Source organism: Sturnira hondurensis, unplaced genomic scaffold, assembly GCF_014824575.4.
Source record: "Sturnira hondurensis isolate 20B ecotype Veracruz unplaced genomic scaffold, ASM1482457v3 Scaffold0011291, whole genome shotgun sequence".
In the NCBI taxonomy this organism is placed as follows: Eukaryota; Metazoa; Chordata; class Mammalia; order Chiroptera; family Phyllostomidae; genus Sturnira; species Sturnira hondurensis.
Window position 1 is genome coordinate 1354244 of NW_028083922.1, and position 26692 is coordinate 1380935.

General features: G+C 35.5%; 1 protein-coding gene and 1 non-coding gene across 2 annotated transcripts in view; both read left to right on the forward strand.

Annotated features, from left to right (window-relative positions):
- Window positions 1–26692, forward strand: part of ASCC3 (activating signal cointegrator 1 complex subunit 3) — a 320030-nt gene that overhangs the window by 255884 nt on the left and 37454 nt on the right. The gene's annotated exons all lie outside the window — the stretch shown is intronic.
- LOC118996390 (U6 spliceosomal RNA) lies at window positions 21672–21778 on the forward strand. Its single transcript, XR_005068476.1, has one exon. It is a non-coding gene; the product is annotated as a U6 spliceosomal RNA (small nuclear RNA).

Genomic DNA, 26692 nt, shown 5'->3' on the forward strand with positions numbered 1-26692 from the left:
GAGCACCAACTTACATCATACACCAAAATAAATTCAAGGTGGATAAAAGACTTAAATATAAGCCATGACACCATTAAAGTCCTAGAGGAGAACATTGGCAGGAAAATCTCAGATATTTCACGCAGCAACATTTTTACTGATATGTCCCCTAGAGCAAGGACTATAAAGGAAAGAATAAACAAATAGGATCTCATCAAAATTAAAAGCTTCTGCATGGCTAAGGAAAACAGTATCAGGATAAAAAGAGAAGCAACTGTTTGGGAAAACATATTTGCCAATGATACCTCAGACAAAGGTTTAATCTCCAAAATACACAAAGAACTCTTTTGACTCCACTCAAAAAAGATGAGCAACCCAATTAAAAATGGGCAAAGGACTTGAACAGACATTTCTCCAAGGAGGACCTACAGAGGATCCAGAGACACATGAAAAGATGCTCAATATCACTAGCTATCAGAGAGATGCAAATTAAATCTGCAGATATTCTTAAACACATGTCTTCACCAGACCAACAAGTATTTATTTAGTGCCTGTGTTAGGTGCAAAAGGATTAATAATTAAGGCCTGGTCCCTGCCTTCAAGAAGGAAAAGACCTATGTCTAAAAAGCAGTTAGAGTTTGATATAGTTTGATATTAACTATTTTGAAAGCGTAAGTTGTACCAGCATGCTTAGACTACGCTAAAGTCTAGTTATTAAGAACATGGGCTTTGGAGTCACACACACATGACTCCATCCTTTCCTGACTGTGTGACCTTGGATTAGTCACTTACTTTCTCTGAGCTCCACACTCCTGCGTGAAACAGAGGGAAGATTAAATAATATAATGTATGTCAAGCCTCGATACATTGCCTACCATGTTATAGTCATTCATATCTGTTATTGCTAGTTTTCATTAATAGTAATTTAATATTAAAATAGTTTCTAACAGTGGATTTTATGAATCTTATCAATGTAGGACAAATAATTATTATCTGCTTCTATTTTAAAAATCCCACGAATTAAATTGGGGTTCCTTAGCATGTCACGTGAGATTTTGTGAGTCCAGCTGCAGTATAGGATGAAGTGAGAGTAGCCTCCGCCTGGAACTGCATGGAGCTAGTCCTGTTCCTGTACCAGGAACACCTCCTTCCCCGCCTCCGCCCCCAGGACAGTGGTCACACGGTGGTGAGACACATCTCATTTAACTGTGAAGCACTAACCAATAAAAAGAAAACAACATCATATTGTTCATTAAAGGGTAGTTTGTTCTACAAATATTGTTGGGTAAATTGTATAAAGTTTTGGAAAAATACTAAAATTAGATTCTAATTTCATAGCATATAGTAGAACAAATTTTAGTCAGATTACAATTTAAAGCCAAGAATAATGTCAAAATTTTAAAATAGGAGAGAGGAAGAAACACAAAAAGCATAAAGGAATTGAAGAAATTAGAAAGGAAATGGATAGATTTGCCTACATAAAAATATAATATGTATGAATATCTATAAAATTATAAAATATATGCATGTCTCTATAAAATTTCAAAAAGCATTACTTGTTAATATTATGATAGTCAAAAGGGGAATGTATTTTAATTTTTTAATCAGTAAATTAAAAAAAACAACCACTGTGACTCCGTGGAGAAATGAAAACATGGCAACTAACATGTTAAATAACAACTTACAAACTTCCAGTCAAAATGGAGTTGCAGGCTCACCTCCTTGCACAATTACAGCAAAAATTACAACTAGACTACAAAATTTCTTTCTTTCTCAAAAGAAAATTGAGCTGTATGAAAGTTCAACAACCAAAGAAGTAAAGAACCCACATTCATTCAGATGGGCCCCGCTACTAAGACAGGAAGTCAAAGCAGCTCTACCTAATACACAGAAAAAAACACAGGGAGGCTGCCAAAATGAGGAGACAAAGAAATATGGCCTAAGTGAAAGAAAAGAATAAAATTCCAGGAAGAGAACTGGAGATAAGCAATCTGTCAAATGCAGAATTCAAAGCACTGGTTATTAGGATGCTCAAGGAACTCATTTGGTACTTCAACAGCATAAAAAAGACCCAAACAGAAATGAAGGTTACACTAGTTGAAATAGAGAAAAGTTTACAGGGGACCAACAGTGGAGGGGATGAAGCTGAGAATCAAATCAATGATTTGGAACATCAGAAAGAAAAAAAAAAACATTCAATCAGAACAGCAAGAAGTAAAAAGAATCCAAAAAATCTAGGATAGGCTAAGTAACCTCTAGTAGATCTTCAAAAGTACCAACATTTGAATCATAGAGATGCCAGAAGGAGAACAGAAAGAGCAAGAAATTGAAAATTTATTTGAAACAGTGGTGAAAGAAATGGACATACAAGTCCAGGAAGCACAGAGAGTCCCCAAAAAAGTTGAACTCAAAGAGGACCACCCCAAGACACATCATAATTAAATTACCAAATGTTAAAGAGAGGATCTTAAAAGCAGCAAAAGGGCCCTACCTGGTGTGGCTCAGTGGATTTAATTCCAGCCTGCAAACCAAAGGGTAGCTGGTTTGATTGCCAGTCTAGGGTACATGCCTGGGTTGCGAGGCAGTCCCGGGGCGGGGGGGGGTGCAAGAGGTAACCACACACTGATGTTTCTCTCCCTCCCTTCTTCTTTCTAAAAATAAATAAATATCTTTAAAAATAAAAAACAGCAAGAGAAAAGCAGAGTTGCCTACAAAGAGTTCCCATAAGACTGTCAGCTGATTTCTCAAAAGAAACTTTGCAGGCTAGAAGGGACTGGCAGGACGTGCTCAAAGTGATGAAAGGCAAAGACCTTATAACCTTGATTACTCTATCCAGCAAGGCTATCATTTAGAAGGGCAGATAAAGTGCTTCCCAGACAAGGTAAAGCTAGGAGTTAGTTCATCATCACCATGGTATTATCATATAAAATGTTCAAGGGACGTACTTAAGAAAAAGAAGATCAAAACTATGAACATTAAAATGGAAATAAGTTCATAACTATCAACAATTAAATCTAAAAAACAAACTACGCATTGGTGTTTGGGGACTCTGAGGGTATAATCCCAGCAGTGGTATTACCGGATCAAAAGGCATTTCCATTTTTAGTTTTTTGAGGAAATTCCATACTGTTTTCCACAGTGGCTGAACCAGTCTGCATTCCCACCAACAGTGTACTAGGGTTCCCTTTTCCCCACAACCTCTCTGCACTTAGTGTTTGTTGATTTGTTTGTGGTGGCCATTCTGACAGTTGTGAAGTGGTATCTCATTTTAATTTGCATCTCTCTGGTAGCTAGTGATGCTGAGCATTCTTTCATATGTCTCTGGACTCTCTTTATGTCCTCTTTGAAGAAGTGTCTGTTCAAGTCCTTTGCCTTTTTTAAAATTGGATTGTTTGTCATGCTGGAATGGAGTCATGTGAGCTCTTTATATATTTTGGAGATCAAACCCTTGTCTGAGGTACCATTCACAAATATATTTTCCCATATGTTTGGTTCCCTTTTCATTTTACTGCTGTTTTCTTTAGCCATACAGAAGCTTTTTATTTTGATGAAGTACCATTTGTTTATTCTTTCCTTTATATCCCTTACTCTAGGGGATGTATCGGTGAAAATATTGTTATGTGGAATATCTGAGATTTTCCTGCTGTGTTCTCCAGGACTTTTATGGTGTCACGACTTATATATAAGTCTTTTATCCACCTTGAATTTATTTTGGGATATGGTTAAGTTGGTGATTGAGTTTCATTTTTTTTGTGTAGCTGTCCAGATCTCCCAACACCATTTGTTGAAGAACCTATTTTTACTCCATTTTATGCTTCTGCCCCCTTTGTCATATATTAATTGACCATAGAGACTTGGTTTTATTTCTGAAATCTCTATTCTGTTCCACTGATCTATGTGTCTGTTCTTATGTCAGTACCATACTGTTTTGATTACAGTGGCCTTGAAATATAGTTTTATATCAGGTATTGTAATCCCTCCTACTTTGTTCTTCTTTCTTAAAACTACTGTAGCTGTTTGGGGTTATTTATCACTCCAGTGTTCATAGCAGCACAATTTATAATAGCCAAGTGCTGAAAGCAACCTAAGTGCCCAGCAGTAAATGAGTAGTAGATAAAATAACTATGGTACATTTACATAATGAAATGTTATGCAGCAGAAAGAAAGAAGGAGCTTCTACCCTTCACAACAGCATGGGTGGAACTGGAGAGCATTATGCTAAGTGACGTAAGTCAGGCGGTGAAAGACAAATACCATATGATCTCACCTAGAAGTGGAACTAATCAACAAAACAAGCAAGCAAAATATAACCAGAGACATTGAAATGAAGAACAAACTGACAGTAACCAGAGGTGGGGGAGGGGTAATGGCAGAAAATAGGGAAGGTCCATCAAGGAACATGTATAAAGGACATATGGACAAAACCAAAGGGGGTAGGTTTGAGGGTGGGAGGTGGGGATGAGTGGGACTGGGGACTGCGGTGGGGTGAAAATGGAGACAACTGTACTTGAACAGTAAAAAGTAAAATAAAATAAATAAATATTCTAAATAACATCCCCCACAAAAAAAAACTAAGCAAAGAAGCAGAACAGGGACAGAACCATAGATATGGAAATCATTCAGAGGGTTATTAGTTGGGAGGGGGAAGGGAGAGAATGGGGAAAAGGGTGCAGGGATTAAGTATAAATTGGTAGGTACAACAAAGACAGAGGGGTGTTAAGAACAGTATAGGAAACAGAGAAACCAAAGAATTTATATGTGTAACCCATGGACATGAACTACAGGGACAGGACTGCCGGAGGGAGTGGGAGGTACCAGGTAGAGAGGGGCAAAAGGGGAAAAATTAGGACAACTGTAATAGTATAATCAATAAAATAGTAATCTATTTAGCATATTAAATCGTTGGAAATTCAAAGTAGCATTTTTTTGATGGTGGGAGAACTGTTTTAAAAAACACTTTAACCAGTGTCTGCTCCATTTTTAGGAATCTATCCTAAGAAAACAAGTGTATTGTCAAGATAGTATATATACACAGATGCTCATTACAGAGTTAATTATAATAGCAAAAAAAAAGACTGCAAAGGTTTACTAAAAAGACCAATATCCCTTTAAGAATAAATGATTTGTAATAAACATCAACTTAAGTTTTTGAAAGAGAATCAGTAGAAAAAGTGTTTTCATATAACCACATATGCACATTCTAGCATTGAGATATTTATGCTTGCCTTGTTAAACAATAAAGGATCACTTACTAATTAGCTGCATAGTTTTGAAAAGCTCCTTCAAGGAAAAGATCTAGCTAGTAGATCTTTATTCGTTTTTACCAGACTATAGTCTTTCCACTGTAAGAAAGACCAAAGTGAGTACTTTATGCCCAGCCTTCACACACATAGCAGGAGCCTGGAGGAATTTCCTCCCCAATTATATGTATCATAAGCTGGCTGTCTTTGGATTTCTCAGCCCATAGAAATGGATGTACCCCATTCCCATACTTACACTTATTCTGAAAAGTTTTGTTGTTACTACCAAATAAATATGTATATATGGTATTCATTAGAGTGGTATTATTTTATCTGCATTTTATTTTAACGTACATTCTCCTAAAAAAGGACTCCACTTATTTTACAATGTTTTCCAGCTGACAGTCCAGTAGAATATAACCGTGTCAGAAATTTGACTACATCAGAAAGTTAGAACACATTTTGCTTTAAAAAAAATAAAAACAAATCTGGGAAGTAAGAGTGATTTTTAAATGTCATTATCCTAAGATACATAAAATTCTACACATTCTTATGTTCTGTTTATTATTTTGTATATAATTTAGAAGAATAATACAGTTAGGCAGAAATACTATAATCTCAGTTTTAAAGTTTTAACATTGGTAATGAGAATTCTTCTATATGTTCATGTTTCACCTTTTTATATTTCAATCTTCCATACTGTCTATGTAGATATTTTCTGTTACTTATTAAATAGCGTCAGCAAACTCGTAGGACAGATGCCAAGCAGGTGTCATCTTCTACTGACAGATGAACAAATAAACTCTTGCAAAACCAGTGATGAGCTGGCAGTTATTTTTCTGCTGGCCTGAAAGCAAAGAAAGGGTTGTAACCTTGAACTACTATTATTTTTGTAAACAGTGAGAGAGGAAAGAATCATTAAGGCATTGAAATAAGCAGTGAATGCAACTAAAATTAGAGAACAGGAAAGATAAGTAGGACCTTGGGACTCACACCAAATTGACATGGGTGATACTAGACTAGCATTTAAAAGTTCGGTGAGCTTGTATCCTATCATTACTATTGACTTGAAACACAGTGTGATGATTATTTTTTTTAAAATTTGATAATAGAATTTATAAATATGTATTATATAGGAATTTCAGAATTTAATGCTATAAAATACTCTTAGAACTGTGCTGTGAAAAATTTCTTCCATCGTTCAGAAGATCCGTAAAGATCTTTCCAAGTCCTGAAGCCAGCACCATAAACGTCAGTCATCATTATATTATGGGTATATTAAAGTGCTCAAGTGCTCATTAACAAAGAGCTAATAGAGTCCTGATAAACTCAGTTTTGGTATGTGTACACCAAAAACAATGGTCCTTTCCTGTTTGTGCAGGGCAAGAGTCCACAGATACACACTACATCTATATTTCAGTAAAATAAAGCAGAGTGAAAATAAAGGCCTTACTTCCTCTGTGTGACACTTGGTTAGAAACTGATTAAATGACCTTACCTTTCAAAACAAGTAGTCAGTTGCTACATTTGAGATTCTGGAATATATACATGCCTGGTATATTCTCGTATTGCACTCTAGAAATTTAATTTGTAATTAAGCAGCCCCATGTAAGTACCAAACTGAAGAGCTTTATTTTATGACCTCTGAACATGTACTTTGTTGTCTAACATTTAAAGCTCCGGGAAAGTGCACACTGAGGAATTAGGTTACTTTAGCTTATATAGTATGTGATTGCCTATCACTGACTAGATAGGTAGGTAGGTAAGTAGGTAGGGATGTAGCTAGTTGATAGACAGACAGACATACAGACAGATAGACAGACAGACAGATAAACAAATATGTGTGTGTGTTCCCGTAAGATGATAATGGGTTTGAATATGACTTTAGCCATAAGAATGCATGTTTGCTTTCTCTTGATTCACACAGAGCAGATGGATGCCTGACTGCCTGCTAATCCACAGCTGGAATGGTTTCAGCAGTTTCCACGTTGCTGGGTTAGAGTGGCTTTTCTAGTGGACTGAGAGGGCAGCAAAAGAGGGATATCATTATTCATCAGTATCCCAGTGGGAGCACTGCCAGCAGAGATTAATTTTTTCTGTTATGCTTGTAAAACAAGCTCAGGTGGAGTCTCTAATCCTCAGGGCACGGGTGGCAGATCAAGGAAGATGCTACAAAGCTAGTTAATTTTCTGTTTCTGGGGGAAACAGAAGCTCTGTTAGATGTATAAATACATGATTGCAAATTTAAGTAGCTCAGATCCAAATGGGATCTTCCCAGACATCTGGTACTAAAAATCTCTATTTTTCTTTGTTGTCTTTAAATATAACTTCTTAAAAGTTTGTCCTGGAGCCAAAATATTAGTAACTAAATATTGGGGAGTAATTAATTTTATGGGTTAATAAACATTTAATTTTTCCAAATATGAACAGAAGCAAACGCTTTCTACCTGAACAGACTCAGAGTTAGATGCCTAAGGTACCCACTTAATTATTACCAGAAAATATGGCATTAGCTACCTGATTAGCAGGTTTCTTAAGTGTATATTTAGTCTATTTTTAATGCTTTTTATTTTTATTCTCCCAGTTTATAATTTCCATGGGACCCCTGTTCCTGTAGTTTGTATGATCTATCACTGTGTTCATATTTTTGTAGGCTTACACATATTTTTGTGTAAGCAAGTAATGTAGGCTTCAAAATGACGTTAGGCACTATTTTTAACAAATACAAAATCACACATTCAGAAATTATTGTCTTAAGATTATTTATCTTTAATAGTTTTTTCATTACAAAAAATAAAATGTTTTCCAGGACCACTGTACTTTCTTTGTACTATTTTTAGTACAAAATATCATCCATTAATGGTACTTTTGTTTGGGTGTTTGCTTTTGTTTTGAGAAAAAGACAGGAAGTATTTTGAAGCTGAGCCAGAAAACTACACTTGTTGATTGTCAGGCCTTGTAATTTTTGGTTGTAAAATTGATAATGTATAGTTATGACTACGTGATTATAGTTCCTAAAGTCATTATGACTGCAATGCCTGAAGAGAAGTTCCAAAGTGTTTTGTGACAATAGCCCTCTGGAAATGTATTATTGCCCCTCAAGGTGTTTGTTTAGAACAGTGCGGCAAACACATTCTCAGACATTTGTTAAAATCAGCCCTTCCTGGGGCTATGGTCACACCTTAAATACCTTTCTTTTAGTTAAGTTTTGGGGTTTTTTAATAATAAGTCCAAATCAGGTTGTCTTGCCCACAGCATTTTATGGTCTAAGGGCAGATGCACATTTTAAAAAGTTCTTAAATAGAACTTAAAACTAGCATTTCATAGAAGAGGCTCCTACGCGATGCAAGGTTCCCTGAGGGTCAGGCAGGCTTTCTAGTTGTGAGGAAAGAGCCAAAGGAGTAATCAAGTATCAGAAAGACTAGGAAGATGAGAAGTTAGGGTGAAGCTCAGAGCCATTTTTAAAAAGTAATTTATGCAGTAGTAATGACATTTAAGTCACTGTTTCCCCAAACTGTACCGTAAGCCACCCCTCATTGTCAGACCCTTTTCTTTCTTTTTTTTTTTTTTTTGGTCTCTTTCTTTTATTTTTATTTAATTCTTGTTCAAGTACAGTTTTCTGTCTTATATTCCCAGCCCTGCCCCCCACAGTGCTCCCCACCTCCCTCCCATTTCCACCCCCCACCTTAGTTATTGTCTATGTGTCCTTTATACTTGTTCATGTGAGTCCTTCCCCTTTTCCCCTGTGATTCTCTTCCGCTCAGAAGAAAAGATGTTGTCTTAAGCACTTTACCTAACTAAATAAGAAAACCCCAAGCCCACAAATCTGTATGTGTTTTTATTTTACACATGTCTACCATAACTTCTTCAAGCGTGTCTTCTCAGATAGGCCTTACAAGTGGTGTGATTAATTCTTGTAGTAGCTTTGACTCTCCATAAGGAGCACTGTTTCAAAAGAGAACAGAAGTTGTTTCCTGGTTTAATTCTTCACTTTAAGCAATACATTCCTGGATCAAAGTAAAAAACTAGAATATTTATTGACTTTTTCAGAAGTTTTAGAGGGTTCTACATTCTTTCCTAATCAGTACACACTTGGTTTCATAATGGAAAAATTAATATGTACATTCCTAACATGCAAGCTGTCATTTCTGGTAGTTTCCTCCGAGAACCTAACTTTTTGCATTTCCAATAAATCAGAAGTTCCCTTAGAATATTTCAATAGATTTTAGAAAAGAAACTTTTTACTTAGTGAATAAAAGCAATAAAATTGAATACATGGGGGAAAATATCCTGAGCTATTTCTGCAATACCAGTAGAGCCATCCAGCCTACGCTGACTTTCCGTTGCTCTAGGTGCTACGTAGCACAGGTCGCTCATCTTCTGAACTCGGAGCTGCAGAGACGCGTTTGTTGATTAGACATCTAGGAAGAGTTTTTGAAATTTATGATGTTCCTTAAATTTTTTTTAATTGTATTTTTCCCATTACCATTTAACTCCCTTATACCCTCTTCCACCTCCCCCCACCTCCCTCCCCCCACAATCACCACACTGTTGTCTGTGTCCGTGAGTCCTTTTTTGTGCTCGATCCCTCCACCCCCCAACCATTCCCTCTCCAGAGAGAGCCACCTGCTACCTATGAGTCTGTCTCTATTTTGCATGTTATTTCGATTTATTAATTAGATTCCACCTATGAGTGAAATCATATGATAGTTGTCTTTCTCTGGCTGGTTTATTTCACTTAACATATTCTCCAAGTCCATCCATGCTGTGACAAAAGGTAACTTTTCCTTTTTATGGCCTAGTAGTATTCTATTGTGTAAATGTCCCATCATTATTTTATCTGCTCATCTACTAGTGGACACTTGGGCTGCTTCCTAACCTTGGCATTTGTAAAGAATGCTGTGATGCATATTTGGGTGCTCATATTATCTCAAATTGGTGTTTTGGGATTCTTCGGATAAACCCCCAGAAGCAGAATCACTGAATCATAAGGCAGTTCCATTTTTAATTTTTTGAGGTAACACCATACTGCTTTCCACAGTAGCTGCACCAATCTGTACTCCCACTAACAGCATAAAAGGGATCCCTTTTCTCCACATCCTCACCAGCACTTACTATTTGTTAATTTATTAATGATAGCCATTCTGATAGGTGTGTGGTGATATCTCATTGTGGTTTTAATTTGCATTTCTCTGATGATTACTGATGTTGAGCATGCTTTTATATGTCTGTTAGCCATCTGTATGTCTTCCTTGAAGAATACCTATTCGGGTCCTTTGCCCATGTTTTTAGTTATTTATAAGCTTTTATAGATTGTGGATATTTTCCCTCATCAAATGTATCAGCAAATATGTTCTTTCATTCAGTGGGCTGTCTTTTTTTATTTTGTTCATGGTTTCCATTGCTGTGCAAAACCTTTTTAGTTTGATGTAGTCCCATTTGTTTTTTTTTCTCCTTTTTCCCTTGCCTGAGGAGATATATTAGAAAAATATTGCTACGAGCAATGTCTGAGGTTTTACTGCCTGTGTTTTCTTCTAGAAATTTTTATGGTTTCAGGTTTAACATTTAAGTCTTCAATCCATTTTAAATTTATTCTCATGTTTGGCATAAGAAAGTGGTCTAGTTTCATTTTTCTGCCCCTATCTATCTAGTTTTCCCAACACCATTTATTGAATAAACTATCTTTGGCCCATTGTATCTGCTTGCTTCCTCGGTCAAATATTAATTGAATATATTGTCTATCCTGTTCTGTTGGTCAGTGTGTCTGTTTTTATGCCAGTACCGTGCTGTTTTGATTACTTGGCCTTATAGTATAGTTTCATATTAGGTAGTATGAGTCCTCCAACTGTGTTCTTTCTCAAGATCACTGTTGCTATCCAGGACCTTTTGTGGTTTGAAATATTTGTAATTTTTCAAATTTTTGAAATATTTGTTCCAGTCCTGTGAAATAAATCATTGGTATCTTGACAGGAATTGCATGGAATCTATACTATAGATTGCTTTGGGTATGTGGACATTTTAATGATATTAATTCTTTCTATCCATGAACACGGTATATGCTTCCCCTTATTTGTATCTTCTTCAGTTTGTTTCTTCAATGTCTTACAATTTTTTGTGTACAGGTCTTTTACATCCTTGGTTACATTTATTCCTAGGTACTTTATTCTTTTTGAATTACTTGTGAATGGGTTTTTTTCTTAGTTTCTCTTTTTAATAGTTCATTATTGGTATATAAAAATGCAACTGATTTCTAGGAATTTATTTTATATCCTGCTAGTTTACTGAATTCACTTATCAGTTCTAGTAGTTTCTTGGTGGAGTCTTCAGGGTTCTTTATGTATAGTATCACATTGTCTGCAAGCAATGGCAGTTTTACTTCTTCCTTTCCAATTTGGGTGCCTTTTATTTCTTCTTGTCTGATTGCTGTGCTAGGGCCTCCAGTCCTATGCTTAATTAGAAAAGTGAAGTGGACATCACTGCCTTGTTCCCAGTCTAAAGGGGAATGCTTGTCATTTTGCCCATTAAGGATGATGCTGGCAGTGGGCTTGTCATATGTGGCCTTGATTAGGTCTAGGTTTGCCCCCTCTATTCCCACTTTACTAAGAGTTTTTATCATAAGTGATGCTGGATTTTACCAAATGCTTTTTTTTTTTAATCTCTTGACGTGATCATGTGACATTCATCCTTCATTTTGTTTGTGTGGTGTATCACATTTATTGATTTGTGAATGTTGTGTCAACCTTGCATCTTTGGAATAAATCCCACTCGATCATTCTTTTTAATTTATTAATATTTGCAGACTATCCTGAGAAACAACCATTTATAAAAATTTAATATTATATTTCTATTATTAGTGATAATACTATCCAGGTAGAACTCTGAGATGTATTTGAATAAGTTCAAATATACAGACTTATATGTACATTGTGATTTGAAATTCAGAATTTTTACTAAGTGTGTCATGTCCTCCCTCATGGAACACTGTGTCAGACATTCAGGTCGTTTGAAACAGATTTATCCTAATTTGATACAGATGTATAGAATTACTGCTGCTCCTTGATTTAAAAATGGGGTTATGTTCCAATTAACTCATTGTAAGTTGAAAAAGTCGATAAATCAAAATGCGTTTACTACACTTAAGCTACCAAACATCACATATTAAAGCACCTAATTTAGATCATATTCAGACTAATTAATTGGGAACTTTGTTTCATCATTGTACTAAATAAAACTGAAAGAGTCAAAGAAAGGAAGTGTTAGAGAACTGAGGATACTAGTCTCCAGAAAAATCCACTGAAATTTAACATGCTTAAAAGGATCTAATTTTTGCCCTGGCCATTGTGGCTCAGTGGATAGAGCACTGGCCTCCAAACCAAAAAGTTACTGGTTCAATTCCCAGCCAGGGCACATGCTTGGGTCCTAGGCCATGTTCCCAGATGAGGACATGTGAGACACAACCAATCTATGTATTTCTCATACATTGATGTTTCTCTTCCTTTCACCCTCACTTCCCCTCTCTCTAAGAATAAATAAATAAAATCTTTTAAAAATGTTTTTTAAAAAGACTAATTTATATTGAAGATTTTATCTTAAAAAGTGAAACTAAAAGCTATGAAGAAAAGTTCATTTACTTTAATATTCAAGAAACTTTGCAATTATAGCTCACCTATTTGCTAACTCTTAAAGGCTGAATCAGATTGGTTTTGTTAGTTGTGATTTTTTCAGAACACACAATTTTTCTATAATAATTATGTGCATCACAGTATAATGCTTTTTACTTTGGGTTTACCTTTTGGCACACAATCATAAAGAAAATTTTTTTTCAAAAATATACTTAAAGACATCATTAGTTTTCCCAAAAACCTTATCTCAATCCTTTGATATTGAGGTCATTGGCTTTTGAATACTTAACCACCATGCTTATGTATTTTTCTTTTTCATTTGTTAGTCAATCTAACTGTGCCTGATTCTCATTTTCCAGTGGATTTGCATATTATTCAGACAATTTCTCCAGCATCACTTTTATTCGTTTAACGAAATAATGAGCCTTATTTGAGATGTTTAGTTGTACTTTACTATCATTTTAAAATTGTTTTACATTTATTGTTGAATTGATTTTATACAAAATAGATTTGTTGACTGATAGCAAAAGATAAATGGTAATGTTCCATCAGGGGGAATGCTTGGTGACTAATTTTTAATTGGTTGAAATATTTAAGAATATTGTTATGATTGTTGCTTTCTTGCACAGCTTTTCATCTATAGGGACTTAGATAATGAATACTCAGATAACAAAGACCCCTACCCAACAGAAAAAACATGACTTTGGTTCATTATAACTACACCACCATCATTAGGGTAACTGTTTTTATTCTCTCTAAGTCGTTTTTGTTATAGCAAAATAGGAAATGATGATACTTTTTTCCACAGAGTAATTATCATTTTTAATATATAAGCACTATTGTAATATTCTTCTTATACTACATTGAATGTAATCAATCTACCTTTAAAATGATTAAGAAAAATGGTCAGATTAGATATACAGAAGAAAAGAAATGGCATTTTTTACTTGATATTGGTCTATTCATTTTTCATTTTTAACTAGGAAAAGAAAAATAAGCTTTTGTGTAAATATTTATGCATCAAATTTTTATGAATCATCTACAGAATGTACTAGGCACTAAAAAGTTGGTTCTTTCATTATCAAACGATCTGCTACAACTTCCTAGGAATGCTCTGAATTTCAGATGGTAGGAAACACCCATTTTTTCTACTCAAAACAAAAAAACCTACCTACAATCTACCAGGTACTATGCCGTATATATCTTATCTCATTTTCTTTTAAGAATATAACAAGACCCTTTAGAGTAGGTATTGTTTTGACTTTTACTATCTTTTACATAAAACTGAGGTTCTGAAAATGTAAGAAAGTCTATTAGAGTACACCGGCATCAGGATTGAACACAGTTCTGTCTGATTCCAAAATTGGGTTGCTTTCACCTATACATATTGTCTCTGTAAGCAAAATAGGAAAAAATCCTAAATAATCCATCTGTCATACTTCTATCAGACAAAATAGACTTTAAAACAAAGGCCATAAAAAGAGACAAAAAACAATGCTACATAATACTTAATGGAGTAGTCGATCAAGAGGATATAACCCTTGTAAACATATGCACCCATCACAGGCCACACAAATATATAAGGAAAATCTTAGATATTGACAGCCACACAGTCATCATACAGGATTTGAACACCCCTCTGTCAACAATGGACAGATCTTCCAAACAAAATCAACAAATATGGTGTGGCATTGAATGCCACTGTAGATAAAATGGACTTAACTGATATATAGAGAACCTTTCACCCCAAAGAAGCAAAATATGCATTTTTCTCAAAAACATATGTAACATTTTCAAAGATAGACCACATGGTAGGACACAAAACAAGCCTCAACAAAGTCAAGAAAACTGAAATTGTTTCAAGTATGTGTTCTGATAACAATGACTTGAAACTAGAAACCAACCTCACGGAAAAAACTCAAAAACATTCAGATACATGGAAACTGAATAACATGCTACTAAATAATGAATGGGTTAACAATGATATCAAGGAGGAACTTAAAAAGTACCTGGAAACAAATGAAAATAAACACAAAACAACCCAAAACCTGTGGGACACAGTGAAGTCAGTCCTGAGAGGGAAGTTCATAGCAATACAGGCCTACCTAAAGAAGATAGAATAATCTCAAATCAACAACCTAGCCCTACATCTACAAGAACTAGAGGAACAACAAACAAAGCCCAGAAGCCCAGAATGAGTAGAAGGAAGGAAATAATCAAATTCAGAGCAAAATTAAATGAAATAGGGACTAAAAAAAAATTCAAAGCATCAATGAATCTAGGAGCTGGTTCTTTGAAAAGATAAACAAAACTGACAAATCTTTAACCAGTCTCATCAACAGAAAAAAAGAGGGGACCCAAAAATAAAATCAGAAGTGAAAAAGGAGGAGTTACAACCTATACCACAGAAATAGAAAGGAATGTAAGAAATTACTATGAAAAACTAGTGCTAAGAAATTGGACATCCTGGATGAAATGAACAAATTTCCTGAAATGAACAAATTTCCTGAAATATACAATCTTCCAAAACTGAATCAAGAAAAAACAGAAAGCCTAAATAGACTGGTAACAACTAGTGAAGTTGAAACAGTACTAAAAAAACTCCAAGCACACAAAAATCCTGGACCAGATAGCTTCACAGGTGGATTTTACCAAACACTTAAAAAAGAACCAGCTCCTGTCCTTCTCAAACTACTCAAAAAAATTCATGAAGAAGGGAGACTTCCAAACTCTATATGCAGCCACTATCATCCTAATTCTAAAACCAAATAAAGACACAACAAAAAAAGAAAATTACATGCCAGTATATCTGATGAACATAGATGCTAAAATCCTCAACAAAATATTGGCAATCTGGATTCAGCAATACATTGACAACTCTGTAGTCAATAAGATAAAATGAGTTAAAATTAACTCATATGACTCAACACCAGCAAGAAAAACCATCCAGTTAACAATGAGCAAAGGACCTAAACAGACACTTCTCCAAGGAGGACATACAAATGGCCTATACACATATGAAAAGATGCTCAGCATCCCTAGCCATCATTGCAACTTAAAACCACAATGAGATATCACCTAATACTGTCAGAATGGCCGTCATTAATAAATCAACAGACGAGTGCTAGCGAGGACGTAGAGAAAAGTGAGCCCTAGTGCACTGTTGGGAATTCAGACTGGTGTAGCCACTGTGGAAAACAGTATGGAATTTCCTCAAAAAATTAAAAATGAACTGCCTTTTGACCCAGCAATTCCACTGCTGGGATTATACCCTAAGAATCCTAAATCACCAATTCAAAAGAACCTGTGCACCCCTATGTTCATAGCGGTGCTATTTACAATAGCCAGGTGCTAGAAACAGCCTAAGTGCCCATCAGTAGATCTGTGGATTTAAAAAATTAGTGTACATTTACACAGTGTAATACTGTTTAAATCTGAAGGTTAACTCCAGAAATGGCAGAGCAAGCATAGGCCGATCGCCCCTGTCACAGCTCACTTACAGGGTAGAGGTTCCATGTTGAGGGAGCCGAACTGAGAATACCATGAACTGCTGCCCTTGCACAGAGTCCCCTCACAGATCGTGGGTGTCACTCTGGAAGAACTGGGTCACTAACCCCACTCACAGCTCCTTCCTGTGCAGAAGTTTTGCCTAGGAAAAGAGGGAGGCCCTAAGAAGGGATTCCACAGCTGTGGCTAAGGGGACAGACTTTATTTGGAAGAAGATGTAGGGAAGTTTATGACTAAAAACATTAATATAACAAACATGTAGTGTAGGTGAAGTGGACAAATTTCTAAGAAGATACAAACTTCCAAAACTGACTCAAGAAGTAGAGCATCTAAATTTGACCTATTACAAATAAAGAGACTGAATCACTAATGTTAAAACTTACACCTAAGAAAAGCCCAGGCTCAGGTGCCTTTATTGGTGAATTCTATGAAACAGTCTAAGAGTTGCTAGCAATTCTATAAAAATTCTGTCAAAAATATAAGGGATAAACACCTCCCAACTCATTCTATTAGGCCAGCAGTATCCTGACTTCAAAACCAGACAAAGACTATTGGCCCTTGTGGATATAGATGCAAAAATCTTCAACAAAATATTAGTAAACCAGATCCAGCAGCAGAGTAAAAGGATTATACACTATAACCAAGTGGGATCAATCCCAGAAATGCAAGGTTGATTTAACATTCAAAAGTCAATTCATGGACCTCGATAACTCACATAGTAATATAATAAAGGACAAAAACTGCATGATCTCCTCCAGAGGCACAGAAAGAAATATCTGACAAAATCCAACACCTTTTCATAAAGAAAACACTCAACGAAGTAGGATAGAAGGAAACTTTCTCAAACTGACACACCAGAGCTGCCTTGGCCAGGTGGCTAAGTTGGTTCAAGTGCCCCTCTGTGCACCAAAAGGTTGTGGGTTGGATTCCCAGTCAGGGCACTTACCTAGGTTGTGAGTTCAGTTGAGGAGCATACAGAGGCAACCAATCAGTGTTTTTCTCTCACATTGATATTCTCTCTCTCTCTCTCCTTGTCTCATTCCTTCCCTCCCTCGCTCCCCACCTCTTCCCTCCCCCTGTTCTTCTCTCTCTAAAAATCAATAAACATTTCCTCTGGTGAGTATTAAAAAAATAAATAAATGACTAATACGCTACATGATGAAAAACTAATGCTTTCTCCCTAAGGTCAAGGACAACGCAAAGATATTTATTCTTACCATTTCTATTCAACTTGTACTGGAGACTCCAGCTAGGGCAACCAGAAAAGATAAAGATATTAAAGGCATCAAAATTGGAAAAGGAAGTAAAAGTATTTCTATGCCTAAGGAATTCACCTTAATACTTTTACAGTTTTTAAAATTTAGCAAGGTTTCAGGATACAAAATTGAAACACAAAAATCAGTGGATTACTGTACACGAGAAATGAACATATGAAATAATAAAACATCCATTTACAATAGCATCAAAAATAATAAAATACTTAAAAATAAATTTAACCAAGTACAAGACTTGTACACTGAAAACTATAAAACGTTGTTGAAAGAAATTAAAAATCTAAATGAATGAAGAGCTGCCCCATGTTCATGAATCAGAAGACTTAATATTGTTAAGATTACAATATTCTGCCTATTCATTTACAGATTCTACACAATCCCTCTCTAAATCCCAGCTAGTTTTTTTTTTTTTTTTTTGCAAAAATTGCAAAGCTGGAATATGGAAATTCCAAATTGCAAAGCTTTGCATATGGAAATTCAAGGGACCCAGAATAGGTGAAGTAGTTTTGGGGATAAAAAAAAGAGGGAAGTTAAAAGACTTATACTTCTTTATTTCAAAATTTACTGCAAAGCTAGCATAATCGAAATAGTATAGCACCAGCAAAAAGTAGACATAAAATTGAGAATCCAGAAATAAACCTTTATATCACCAATCTCACTGCTGGGATTATACCCTAACGACCCTGAATCACCAATTCAAAAGAACCTATGCACCCCAATGTTCATGGCAGCACTATTTACAATAGCTAAGTGCTGGAAACAGCCTAAGGTGCCCATCAGTAAATGAGTGGATCAAAAGACTGGTACATTTACACAATGGTTATGGTCAATTGATCTTATACCAGGGTGCCATTACAGGAAAATGGAGAAAGAATAGTCTTTTTAGCAAATGTTACTAATATAATTGGATATTTACATACTGAAGAATAAACTGGGATCCTTTTTTCAAATTGCACACAAAAATTGCCTCTAAATTGGCCGTAGATCTAAATGTAGGAGCTAAAACTGTAATACTCTTAAAAGAAAACATAGATGTAAATTTTCCCAACCTTGAGTTAGGTTATGGTTTTTAAAAATTTTTTATCCTCATCTGAGAACATGCTTATTGATTTTAGAAGGTAGGGAGTAAGAAAAAGAGAGAACTATCAATGTGAGAAACATCAGTTGTCTTGTATGCACCCTGACTGAGGACTGAACTCGCATCCCAGACATGTGCTCTGACCAGCATGAAATCCACAGCCTTTAGGTTTATGGTATGATGCTCCAACACATGGCTTCAACCATGTGTCCTGAGCCACACCAGCCAGGACAGGTTATGGCTTTTTACATAAAACACCAAAATATAAGCAATAAAAGAAAAAAATATATGGGTAAATTGGACTTCATCAAAAAAGTTCTTGTGCTACAAATGATACCATCAAGAAAGGGTAACCCACTGAAAGCAAAAAGGTACTTGCAAAACCTACAGGGGTGAGATAAAAGTAGTTTACAGTGTTTGTATGGAAAAAGACATGCAGGTTATGATCATTACAACAGCTTTATTAACTCAAAAGAATGTCACAATGCGCACTTCTCTTAGGTACAATCTCCTAGGTCTCAAATTGCTGGCTTCATTACTTACACATTCTTGTAGTCTACTTCCTGTCCTCAAGCACACTTTGGCACAGGATTCTTTAACCTACTTTTGCCTACCCCTGTACAATCTTTTAAAACAAACTTGCACCCAGAATATATAAAGAATTTCTTATCTCAATAATAAAAAGGTAAGTGGCTCAATTTAAAAATGGTCAAAGGATCTGAATAGACAGTTCTCCAAAGGAAAAAAAATGAAAGGCTAATCAGCACATAGAAAGATGGTCAACATCATCACCTCTTAGGGAATCAAAACCACAATGAGACACCACTTTATACCCACTAGGAGATTATAGTAAAAAAGACAAACAACAACAAATACTGGTATGGATAACGAGTTACTGGAAGCCTGATACATTGCTGGTGGAAATGAAAAATGGTGTGGCCACTTTGAAAAACAGTTTACCTGTTCTTCAGAATGTTAAGCAAAATTGCCATTTAGTGCACCATTTTTAATCCTAAGCACCCCTCAGACCTGAAAAGGGACTGAAACACGTTCAGACAAAATCTTGTACTTGTATTCATAGCAGCATTATTCATAATAGCCCAAAAGTGGGAACAACCCAAATGCCCATTAAGTAATGAATAGATAAAATGGACAACAGTTGATTCTCACAAGGTAGCTCTCATACCCCAGTAGTTCTCCCCCCATAACTGTTTTGCTGTAGAATTTTCTCAGCAGTGCTCTTGATTTGTTTCTTATAAGCTTTAAAATAATTTTTTAACTAAAAATAATGCTCCTCTACATGTGTATAAGTCACCCTTAGTCTGGGGAGAGGAAGAAACCTCTTTATTTGATTTTACCATCCTCTTCAAATTACCATCTTATTTTCTTTCTCCCACTTGCTGCCAAAATAAAAAAATTAGATCTCAGCCTGCTGTTTCCATTTCTTTCCCATCCATTCATTCTTCCTTTCTTATAGTATGGATTACTGTTGTTTGACATTTTCAGAGGTCTCCAGTGTCCTCCCAGTTACCCAAGTGCTGTAGGCTTGTCTTAGTGCTCATTCTCTTGGATCTTTTTCTAGTATTTGACATTGGTTACTTCTCGAGATTCTTTGTCCTTAACATGCACTTTCACATCATTCCTAGTTCTTTTTCTCATGGGTTTGACATCGGCTCATCTTCCTGTGCCTACCTCCAGGTATTCTCCAAACTTTTTTCTTGGTTACCTACTTTCCTCTGTACTCCCTTTCTCAGGTCACACCACAATTATAGTTTAACATATTACCTTTAAATAGAGGAATCTCACAGCATAGTCACAATCTTGACACAATAGTCACAACAGTCATAGTCACAATCTCCTCTGCGCCCCAGTTCCACACTTCTGTTTGCCCTGTGGGATACCCACTTGGTTGTCCCTCTGTGACCCAAACATGGAGTGTCTCAATCTTGCTCTTCATTATTCCCAGAAGACTGAGGATTCTGGCCATTATCTTGCTTGTCAGTTGTATTTGGATTCTTTCATTCCCCTGAGATGATTTCCTTAGAATAAACCATGGCTCCTTCTCTTCTCCTCCCCAGTTTCGCATCATAATCTAGTTACAAAGACCAATCAGTCCTTCCTTTATAATTTTTTCTAAAGTTTCTCCCTTTAAAAAAAATGTTCACTCTTTAGGTCCTGTCTGGATTCTTATCTCCCCATTCCTAAACAACTGTGCTGAACAGTCTCCCTAGTCCCCATCTTACTTTGTATGCTCTGTCCTGCTTAATCCACCCAACTCATCCCTGCCACTTTATGTTTTACAACACCAGTTGCTTCATTTCTCCCCTCAAAAATATAACATCATGTACATAAGAAAGCATTATTTCCTTAACCTGACTGCCAAGGCCCTCCACAGTCTTCCTTTTCCACCTACACCTTCCGTTAGACTCTTACAGATCCACCCCCTTCTCCTGATTCACTTTCTTACTCTCGCCCTTACTCGTGCTGCGTGTGTACTCATTTCACACCTTTGCTTGTGGTGCCCACCTAGATGATGTGTATAACATTCATCCATCCACCTTGGCTCAGCTCCCTGCTCAGATATTTTCTTATTCAGATTCAGTGATTGTTACATTTCTAAATTCATGACACCAGTGTGTTTGTTTCATCATTTGTGAATCATTCTTATGTTTATTATCTTGTGATATTTTTTGTATGTTGGACTGTCCTATATTTTATTTTTAGATTTATTTTACTTTTTGTATTTTAGTTCTTTATTCCTAGAAGAAAAATATTTAGTAGTTATTTAAATAGAAATATCATAATTTTCCATTTGGGGGATTTTGTTTGTTTGCTTGTTTTACATTTGATATAATCTCACAGCCCATAAAAATGGAAATCTTAAAGACATCCTAATAAATATGTGAAGTTAAATGTAGAAGCAAAGTGATAAGAAAAAGTTTGTTTAGCTTTTAAAGATAGATCACTTTTAGTGCTCCCTTCAGCAGCACATAGACTAAAATTAGAACAATGCAGAGAAGATTAGCACGGCCCCTGCGCAAGGATGACATGCAAAGTTGTGAAGATAGATAGCTTTTAAAGTATGACATTGAACGATTTACAAGTATTATATTTTGCTGTTAATCTTAGTTATTCCCTTTTAGGACTCAAAGCTGTTAACCAACCTCAAGACTTTTATTTCTTAGGAGGAGAATATCTAAACATCATTAAGCTATAAGGCATTTTTATTATATCTTTGAAAACTGAGGAATTTTTTTCAAGTTTCATCAAAGAGCAATTTTTTAAGGACTTAGCTATAAATCCTGGGAAATAGAAGTTTCTGATGAAATTCTTACCACTGAAATTATTTTAAGCACAACAGGCTTGCTGGTACCCACTATCATAAGGTCTCCTAAAATCCAGCTGTCATCCAGGTGGTCGTTCTTACAATGGAACGAATAAGGTATTATTTCTTGTTCATATTTATTTTTTGGCAAATGATTCTGTGCTTGACCTAATTGGTTGAAGGCCAAACATGTGTCCATAAGTTTAAAACATTGATATAAATCAGACACATAGGTCTTGAAAGGAAATACACAAAAATCTATGAGTAATTTCAATGATATCCAACAGTATTTATATTTTTGACATCTGCATATAATAAAATTATTTTGATATTGAGTAAATTGTGTGCCTATTAGAAAAAATATATGATTATTACACAATTAACTATGTCTCGTTTTGTCATTTTCCAGTCAGTGTTTTATAACCAAGGTTTTTTGTTTTGCTTTATTTTTAACTTTTTCTTTAATTTAAAATGTTAAGTTCATTTCTGATATATCTTTCTGAATTTTGAGGTCATTACATGTTCCATATAAGTCTGGAACATACAGTTTTGGTTTGTTTTTTTTTTTGGAGATTTACTTTATTCACTTTATTCAGTATAGTAACATATAATTTATTTTGTTCAAATAGATAATTTTAATAAAAGTACAAATCACAAGTTAAAAGCCATACTAATTATATATTTGATTTAAAAAACAAGTTATGTCACACTCCGTTTTAGTAGTTTAATGATTAATAAAAGGTAATCTGAAATAAAGATAAAGATATGAGGCATATTTTCTTATCCCTTAATATATCTGGACCTGGCTTGGTAAGTACAAGCTTATTTTTCAAACATCGTTATAAAATACATAATATATACAATTAATACACAATTAATTTAGTACTTTGGAAAGACACAGAAATCAAACAGGGTTCCTATCAGGGAAATTTACTGAAATGTTCTTTCTACAGCTTCAGTGGCCAAAAGACAGCACTGGAATGTGAGAAACTAATTTTGGTTTGTTTTAACGCCTCAGAATGTTACAAATTAATCAAGTGCTACTTAAAGTCTAGAACTCATTAACTTTGTAAGTTTTACTTTTCCCATGACAGAGATCAAGTTATAGCACAAAGCTTCTTTAGTCTCTCACATTGGTCAGGCTGCCGTGCGCACTGCACAAGTGCCCTCTTTCCTGCTATTTAGCGAGTTCAGTGTAGGCGGCGATGGCACATGGAAGTGCCAGTGTGCTGCTACGTCATGCTTACACGAGATAAGCATGAACCCATTCTGGCTGTCTCTTACCTTGGTAATTTGCTTAGATAAAGCTGACTCTTGTAGTTAATGTACCTCAAAGAAAAACAGCTGCATAAATACACATGCACACTCGAGCAAAATTCATTGTTCACACACTTTCACCAAAGAAAAAACTAACATAGGTTGTAAGTATTTAATAGGTTTCTGATTGAATAAAGCTCCTAGAGCCCCAGCTGAGCTAATCACTGGAAGACGTCTCTGCAGTATACATTTGCCATTTGTTCGTGGGAGAACAAGCAAGTAAGTTAGTGATACAGTGGTGGTGTTGAATAAACCATTATGTAAGAGTGTGCACCCCCAGGAAACTCACACCAGTGTAAATATGCAGGCAGAATGTAGTGGTATACACACATATATATTCTTTTATTTTTTACTCCATGTGGAGTAGCTGAGTTTATGGCATTTGTAGGACAGATTGAGGTTTGTGATGAAAAGGGAAACAAAATGAAAACTATTGAACAGCAGGGCCCATTTGATGTGATTAGGAAAGATGTTTCTTTATTCTGTTTTTTTTTTCTTTTGCAATCTAAGAACAGTAGCAGGGGGTTGCAAGCAGAGTTCATCATAGGTTGTCAATCACTGTCATTTAACATTTGCAGGGAAAGACATCTTTATTCAAGGACAGCTGGGCAAATCAGAGACATAGATTTGCAGTTAGTGGCCTGTCCAGCCTATACTAAACAAACAAGGACTGGATAGTCAGACCAGCCTCTCACATAAAAACATAATGGACTCCACTGACCTCGCTGCCCTCCATTCAGCTTCAATCCCAGTTGCATAAAAGCTTCACTGCCCACTTTCAATTTCCTTTAATTACCTACATGGTGCAGATAAGAAAATGAACCTCACTTATAGTCAGTGATCACACACAGGAAATTAACTAGACAAGTTGTTTAAAATTAGACAAGTAATTTGGAGGTAAATAGAGTGTCCTACTGAGGAAGAAGTGTCTAGAAAGGGTTTTTGTTTGCTTATTTGTTTTTAAGCAGGGATTTTATTTTACTTACTCTTTCTGCTGATCCTGAGATTGCCACTTTTTACATCATTTTGAACTAAGTAAGAAATCTTTTTAAATATTCTGAAACATCCAGAATAAAATATTTGAAAGAGGTAAGAGCTAAGTAAACAGGTGAAGCAAACATGCCACATTCTAAAGAGCTTAGAAAAATTGTGAATTGGAATTTGAGGAGCAAACGATCGTGGTTTTCACAGGAGGCTCTGGCTGAGCTGTGGAGGGTTAAGTAGCCGTTGTCTGAAGTCAGTCTTCGTTTTAAATTGCTTCTCAAGTCCCTAGTCACCACACACAAAGACTAAAAATGCTGGGTTTTTATTTTATTCTAATTTATTTTTCAAAAATTAATATTTTACGCATCATTCTTATAGTTCATAGCCCTTGAGTTTTTATTAGAAAATATTGTAGGGTTTCAGAGTGATGTAACTTTCTATAATACTTTTCCATCAGAAGAGTTTTACCAGATACACAATATAAATGATTCATTCTTTTCGCCGTCTTTCCGCGGTATTTTGAGTTAGTTCACTAAAATACGCTGAAAGACCACATTTCCTTCTCACACACTGATGTGCTTTCATGAACATTTAATTAATATGGATTTAAAAGAAACCTAGTTGGAGATTGGAGACTAAAGCCTGCAGTACCAAACATGTAGTTCAAGAGGACAGAATTTCTGAATTTTAATCTTTAATGTGACTCTCTCTCATATTATGAGAACATTGTCTTTGAAAGAGCCAATGTTTTTGTAACACAATTACAGAAAAATTACATGATTACTTGGATGAAATTAATGTGCCTTTGCTAGTAAAGCACCAGTAAAAATGTGTATAGGTACAGTTTCTTTGAATAATATTTAAGAATCATATTTTAATGAATGAATTAAATGTCATTTTAGGTAGTGAAGGGTATGTACATAATTATTTGCAACTGAAACCTATAGAACAAAACTCAAATAGTTGAAACTTAAACCTCAGTTAGCATCCTGTGTGGTATCAGATATAAGGATTATTATAATAGTAATAATGCCTGACACATATACCAGGTCTTACAGTGCTTAAGTGTTTCATAAACACTATCACATTGAATGCTCACACCAAATCCCAATTTAAGATGAGGAATTTGGGACTTAGGGAGGTTCACTTACTCTCAGAAGGTCACATAGCTTGTAAATGGCAGAGCTGAAAATCCAGCCGTTGTATCAATTCCCAGATTCAGTGTTCTCTCTGCCACCTCGCACCATGCCATTGCACCCTCGTGATCTCTCTTTCTAAGGGGATGAGTTTCTACTGCCTTCTTTGGACTCCCCTTAAATTCAAACACTGGAAGCAGAAAAGGAGAGATCCTCAAAGGAAGCAATAGCTTTTGATGAGACCTGTTAATTATGGGTATGTTTTAGCTACAGAAACTATTATGAATTTGATATTATATAAAAATTTATAAATCAAGTATCAGCTCCTTTGAAGATCTCAAAAAAATTGCCTGTGTCAAGTTTAATAATGAAAAAGACATTACTTATTAAAAGCATATGTTAAATAATGAAATCTATGTAGGTTCATTCTAAAGAGTATTCTCCTGTAATGGGGTCCCTCTTTTTCAATTCAAGTTTGAACCTTAACCTATCACTCTTCCCTTCTTTATTTAAAAATGAAAATAATATTTTTTTACTCTAATTCAGCTAGGTCATAACCTCAAAGATATCTTCCCTGACTACTCCTATTATTTGTACCTCTCCCCCTTAGACTTGTTCAGTTGTCATTTTACATTTTTCACAGTTAAGTTTGGCTAAGGTCTGGCTCCCCAACCTGAGTATAAACCTTTGTGAGAGTAGGGGGTCTTTTCTGCTTTTGTTCACCATTATATAGCCAACAATATGCTGAGTAAGTATGTGGTGAAGAAATGACTCAGCATAGTAAGCCAAACCTTGTCCATTGTGGTTATTAAAATATTTTTATTTTCATTAAAGTGTCTAGTTTTGCAAAGAAATTATGAACCCCATAGTTTTATGCACTGAGGAAAGATATTATATCATCCTGATATGCCAAGGTTGCACGTTTGATCCCTGGTCAGGGCACATATGAGAGTCACCAATGAATGCATAACCAAGTGGAATAACAAGTTGACCCCTCTCTCTCACTCTCTTTCTCTCTCTCAATCCCTGAAATCAATAAAATCAATCAATAATTTTTTTTAAAGATTCGATGAGCTCCTTATTAGACGTAGAAGGATTTCTCTACTGCATAGCATTTTTTCCAGCCTAGAAGGTATTCAGCTATTAGCAGACTCATCTGATACTGATACTGCTGGAAGTGAGCAAAATCACAGTCCTAGTGAAACAGGGGATTAACTCCCTAGATCAGGT